The 6,778-nt window shown below is 39.2% G+C and overlaps 1 non-coding gene across 1 annotated transcript; it reads left to right on the forward strand.

Moving 5' to 3' along the window:
* Positions 1-4,521: 4,521 nt before the first annotated feature.
* trnan-guu (transfer RNA asparagine (anticodon GUU)) lies at positions 4,522-4,595 on the forward strand. The gene has a single exon. It is a non-coding gene; the product is annotated as a tRNA-Asn (tRNA).
* Positions 4,596-6,778: the final 2,183 nt, after the last annotated feature.

Genomic DNA, 6,778 nt, shown 5'->3' on the forward strand with positions numbered 1-6,778 from the left:
CATCACAAAGAGCGGTGTGACGTCACGGACAGCTACTAATACTAGTGTATTCATGTTAATATTAGTGAGAGTACAACTGGTAGTTTTAATATTAATGCTAGTATTCATGTTAATATTAGTGCTTATTATAGATTTACAGTTAGACTATTTACACTAGTAGTCATGTTAGTTTTAGTGATATTATTACTGTTATTATTAGTATTAGTAGTGTAGTAGTAACTTTGTGTTATTGTTAGTAATAATGATAGTGTTAGTCATAGTGATAGTGTTACTGTTGTAATATTAGTGGTATTTTTGTTAGTGTTTGTAATAGTGTAACTGTAGGTAAGAGTGTATGTGGTGTCCGTCAGTATGTGAGTTTGTGTCTGTGAGTATGTGTACTGTCTATGTGTGATTCTGTAAATGTGCGTATCAGTGTGTGCGTGTGTATCTCTTAGTGTAGTGTCTACAGTATGTGTGTGTCTGTGAATGTGTGCTAGTTTGTATTTGTGCATGTATGTGTCTGATTGTGTGTATAAATGTGTATGGTGTTAGTCAGTATGTGTAGTGTCTGTGTGTGTGAATGTGTGTGAGTGTGTAGGTGTATACTGTATCTCTCAGTGTGTGTGAATGTGTTTGTAGGTGGGCTTGGGCTCCAATGTTGTGTCTGATAGAAGTGACCCATCAACAGGTGTTGAGGTCCAGAGCTGCATGCAAATCGAATCACTTTCTAGAGTCCAGACCAATGTCTACAGAGCTGTGAGTGCTCTGTTTTTATCACTATTAGTAGTAATGACAGCAGTAATAGTAGCAGGAGTATTAGTATCAGAATTAGTATTAGAATCTGAAGTCATGGTCGTAGTAGTAATGGTAGTAGTGGTAGTAGCAGTTGTGTCAGTGGCAGCAGTATTAGGAGCAGTAACAGTACTACTAGTAGCTTTAGAAACATTAGTAGTAGCAGTAGGAGTAGCTGTAAAATTTTATTAGTTGCAGTTGTATCAGTGGCAGCAGTAGTAGTAGCTGTAATAGCAGTAGTAACACTATAACCATGTGTTACGATCCCTGCCTCCCAGCAACGAAAGAGGCAGAAGAAGGCGGAGTCTTAGTTCATTAGTCTACCTGTTAGTGTACGCTTTCACCACCACACCTCCGTCTCCTTTTATATTTAAGCACTAGTCTTTCCCTACTTCCTCGGTCAGTATTGGTTTACCTTTCGAGCTACTTAGTTGCGCTACGCCTTCTACCTCTTCGTACTGTTCAGGTTCCGACTTTGGTTTCTCCCCTCTTTTGGAGTTTGGATCTCTGGCTTCCCCTGGACTATCGGCTCTCTCCTTCGTCTACGGTTTTGGAGATTTTATTTTTACAGGAAGACGCATTCCGAAACGTATCTCTGTAGTTTTAGAAAAGCTTTGAACAGCGTATTTTATACAACGCACAAACAGTATTCTAATTTCACACGGCAGATCAGTGCAGCAATCGTACTCGATTTGACTGTGATTCTGAAATACTTCTAGTAAACATATTCAGGTTTCCTTGAACCTTTAATAAAAAAAATTACTTTGCGATGTTCCGCAGATGTGCAGTGCGCCTTTCCTCTTTTCGAATTCAAGGGTACTCACTGCGGGAGCTCCTCACTGCGTGTCTTTTACTCTACTGTGATTTCTTTTAATTTATCTACGTGGAGTGTGGTGAGAAGATCACCTTGAACATTTTCGGTTTGTGAAAGGAAACACTAAAGAAAATACAAGTGATGAACATATAAAATAACCACAGTACAGCTAGAAGAGGGAAAGATAAAAGACGATTACGCAGAGTCTGAAGCTTGCTTAACAGAAGAACTATATTCAGAGGGCCAAAGAAGTGAATATTTCACCAAGTGAGAGAAAGCATCTCGGAAAAAGGAGGTGCAGTCTCTTCCATGCAGCATAACACCACAAAGACAGACTACAAGTGCTGAAAAGCTGCTATCAAGCGTAACCCGGCCGAGTGCTCTAAGGAGCTGGATTAAAGCGCCGTCTCTTCGAGGGCGTGAGTTGGAATCCCACTGCTGCCCAGTATCTCCTTGTTAAGAATCATGGTTTTGTTGTTGTAGATTCTGCGCAATTAAATCAGTTTCAATAGAATTAATTTGAACAGTCATATTTGTTTTATTCCTCCTACCATGGCAATTTGTGCTCAAAGATTGAACTTTTTTGTATTTTAAAAAAACGTGCTAGCCTTGATGGGAAAGTAAGCGGAACTGCAGGCGTGGTGGCCAAGTGGTAAGACGTCGGTATCGATAAGGTCAATAATCTGTTAAACATTTTATGCCATTTTTTCCATAGATGATGTTCACCTTGGAACAGTGAGAAAGGCATACCTGGATGCAGTTGAACCATCACCTTACTATTATTTTAGTCCCAACGTGGCCGGACTAAGCAATTGTACCACAGAGACTCCAACGAGTTGGTTTTCTCCATTTGCAGTTTTGGGTAAAAAATAATCTGCACTTTTAAGCAAGTATTGTATTTCAAATTTTGCAAATTTCTTGAAAAACGTTGTTTCAGAGAGAAACTGAGTAGACAGGGATAGCCCAGTCAGTAGAATATCGAACTTTTTATCTCTAGGTCCCTAGTCAGGCGACTGATTTTCTTGCAACTACTGTGAACCTGCGAAATAGATGGTCTTTTGTCCCTCAGTTTTTCAAGTTGTTCTATGAATGTTTGAATTGTTCAATATTTTTCATGCTCTTAAGCACTTTCCGTCACAAAGTTTATGGTGTTCTTGGTGCTGTGCTGCACGTAGATAATGTAGACAAGAGCACAGGTAACAATACAGGACAAGCAGTGAGGAGCTCCCGTAGCTTTCAACTCAGTGCAGAGTCCAGAGGGAGGCCTAGGTCACTAAACGATCAACAGGTATCTAATAATGACGTTCACGAAGGTGACAATACGTTTTTTTCAACATATCCTTACATTTACCCGTACAGCACAACGTATTTTCTATACCCTCAAATCCCCAATGTAACTACTTTCTCCTGAAAAACACAAGTATAGAGTGAAATCACAATAACTTATACAACAAATCTATTCAAACACCCAGATATGACAGAACACACCCCTTTAAATATGTATTTCCTTTATTTCAGTTTTCTTCCCTCCTCAGGATACCTGAAAATTCACTATCGCATATTAAAGGCTGTACATGTAATACATCTACTAATAAAGATGGACATTAAAGTTAATTATTAAAAAAATACACTTTTCATTAAGACATGTATTGATAAAATTATTGTGAATAGTTGTGGTGTCTGGAAAGCAATTTTTGTTAAATATAATAATTTTCAAGCGAGTGGTGGATTTTCAGTTCAAAAATCATTTTGCCATCATAAAAAATATTTTCAAGGCAAATCAGAACAAATCAGAGTGGTGCATAAGCTTGTTATTTAGTGACTAAATTATTTCCACTGCATTCACAACAGTTCTAATGTGTTCAATTGGTCCACATAGCGGGCTACTGAGTTGTTTTCGGAACTGAAACCTATAAGAACAGTATTTAAGATGCACCATGGCCCAGAATCGTTCATTGGGACTAGGATTAATATCAATTGAAAGTACTCCAAAATAAAAGATTTAACCTGAATATTAAAAGAGCAGGAAAGTATTACAACAACACCATAACGTCTTGACTTCCAATCTTCTTCCTTGTTCAGGCCATGTACAGTAAAATGACATAATCAGTGGAGTCATGCCGAGGTTGAAAGTTTAAGCCTCACCTGGAGCAGCCTGGTTTTCTGTCTTGACAAAAAACGGCGTGAAATGATCACGTATTTCACTCTACTTCTCTCTTGTATTAAAGCAGATCTTGCTAGGTGAGCATTTGCTCCGGTTAATTAGGTCACTTTTCATGTTAACTCACTTCTTCTAAACACAACATTTCCTGGTGCATGTTTTCTCCATGAAAAAAGTCATTTTCCCTTCCATGATTTCTCGTTTTGTTTCATCAAAGAGTACAGAAAGAAGAAAGAAAGGAAAAGTGTCATAAATGAACTCTGCCGCCCTTGGGAGATGTCAAGCGCATTGGACATGAAAAGTGCCCAATAAAAGCCATTTCTCTTCGTTTCTCTTACAGTCGGGGCTCCTGTTGCGTGTAAAGGAGGCAGCTTGCTCAGCCAGCAGACTCAGGGCTTACTGAACACAGATGGCTCAGAGCGGTGTGTCCAAGCGGCTGTAAAAGAGGAGAATTCTGCCGGCACTGTAGCTTAGTTGCTTTAAGTATCTATCTCGTTAACTGGAGATCCTGGCTCCACATCCCAGCTGTGCCTTTCTTTTTGTGCAGAAAGTACCATTTTGGACAACCGCATAGGGCTTGATTTAGTTTAATGCATGAATGCATTTCCTTTCTGCAACAACTTGTTTTTCAAGAAATTCATACAGCTTGTGAAAAATGAAATTTAATTCTTGGCTATCAGAGCAGAAGGAATATTGCCGACTGGCAAGAAAATGCAAGCAATGTTTATTTTTTGACCGGAAAGGTGCGAATGGAGAAGTGTCTCTCTCATCAGTCTCTGTGGCGCAATCGGTGAGCGCATTCGGTTGTTAACTGAAAGGTTGGTGGTTCAAGCCCACCCAGGGACGATCTTCTTATTATTGTCAATGTAAACACTGCCTCCGCTAAAGCCGGAACCTTAAACCTCTTTATATTTGCCGAAAATGCGAGTCTTTTGCCCGTGTCCAACAACAACACTTGAGACCGGGGAAGTCCAATAGTGATCAACGCCGCAACTCCCCAGAGAACCATATTCACCCATGGAAAAGTATCTTTGAAGGGCTGGCGGGAGATATCATTTATACTCCTGTTGCGTCCTCTGCTAAAATAGTTCAGAAATACAACGCGGATTTGTTTGAGATTTTGACAAGCATTGTTACGTTAGCACTGTGAAGTTGGATGTTGATATTTTGATATATTTACCTTCATTTTAACATAAATATAAACATAAATGCTGTACAATCTATGCTGTACAATCAAACACAGGCATATTTTGAGTCTCGTGCTGATCGTCCTGTGGATCCAAAAGAAAATTTTAAAGCTGATACATTTTTGATTGTAATTTGCATCTAGCTACAACGTCCCTGGAAAAGAGATTTTATTAGTTGCGTGCAATCGGTATCTTTTACTTTACGTATGGTAGTGGAAATACTTTGAAAAATGTTTTCTAAAGAAGATTGTATTGCCAGGACCTGCCTTTAGCGCTCAGTAGCGATGACGCTGTTGATATAGATGGAGAAGAAATGTCAGATGAATTGATGATCTAAGCTAAAATAGCCCTAACACGCCTCCAGTAACAGTGTTTGTATTCATAGCAAGTAATCTCTTATCTATCTGTGTACAGGTCAGCTGGAGGTCCACAGGTGATGGTAATTTAAGTAAGTAGCTGTGTTAGCATGCATGGGCTGCAAAAGAACAAGTAAAGGTTTATTCAATGCTGAAACAAGAAGGAAGCAGTGGAGCCTTCTTTGGGTGTGATACCAAGACATCGAAAGTTTATTTTTAATTATTGTTCTAAAAAATGCGAAGGCAAATAACCTTTTTACATGATATGGAATGTGACTGGTTAAATTTCAGCACAGTTGCAACCCACTTTATAAAGGGTGTGCACACGTATACAACCAAGGCATTGAAAGTTTTTTGTTGTTTATTGTTCCAAAAAATGTTCCATTTCTTTTCTTTCTTAAATGTTGTTGATTAAAAGATCTTATTAAATGTGAAAAAATCTGATTGTGAAAAGGTCAAAATGTTAGTGAAAAAATATGTAATGTGAGGAAAGATGAATTGTGGGAGCCCCTTGACTCCTCATGTCGTACTGTATTTCTCTCTCATACTACTGGGTGAGGTGCCGTCACTTCTGGATAAAGTCCGTCAGTGGTCATTCCAGACGGGTCAGGTACGACTGCGCTTCGGCACAATAAGAGACATGTGACTTGCGAGGATCCTGACAGTGTCACCCTTCTTCCAGAGCTTGGATAGCTCAGTTGGTAGCGCATCAGACTTTTAATCTGAGGGTCCAGGGTTCAAGTCCCTGTTCAGGCAGTTGTCCTTTCTTTAAATCTATTGTGAATGTCATTATAAATCGGTAAGGTGTCGGTCTCGTAAACCGACGATCGCGGGGTCCAACCCCGTCCGTGCCTATATCGTTTGCCAAGACTTTACTTTATCTATATCGTCAATTGTCTTGCAATGCAGAAATCTCTGTAATAAGAAGAAAAGGACTATCAGTAGTAGTTAATAATCCTTCGACAAAGAAACGGGCGCATTCAAAACAGCAGCCTCCACTGCTGGTTAGGATGGCTGAGTGGTCTTAGGTGCCAGACTCAAGGACTCAATCATGTGTAGTGACAGTTTTATTTTATTCACAACACGGATTTCCATTCATGTTTATTAAGATGTGTAATTTGTATGTTTGTATGAGAACAGTTTCTTCAAAAGTCCTGTCAATTAACAGTGGAGGGCTAGCCAACGTATGTCTTCATGAAAACGCTCTTTAAGGTGATTACAAATGTCTTGAACAAATCTGCGTCATATTTTTAAAATAGTTTAGCTCAAGATACAACGGGAGCATAAATGAATTCTTGCGCCCGCCATTCCAAGATAAAACTCCATGTGTGAATCTTATTTTACTTGAAGTTGATGATGTTGGTCACTATTGGAAATTGCCCAGTGATATCGACTCAGGTACTCAGTTGTTACGTGCTGTAATTCGATACATGCAAAGCATTTGCATTCCCTCCAATTATCAATAAAGTCAATAATGTATTAAACA

This window comes from Atractosteus spatula, unplaced genomic scaffold (genome assembly GCF_055471065.1).
Source record: "Atractosteus spatula isolate fAtrSpa1 unplaced genomic scaffold, fAtrSpa1.hap1 Scaffold_262, whole genome shotgun sequence".
In the NCBI taxonomy this organism is placed as follows: domain Eukaryota; kingdom Metazoa; phylum Chordata; class Actinopteri; order Semionotiformes; family Lepisosteidae; genus Atractosteus; species Atractosteus spatula.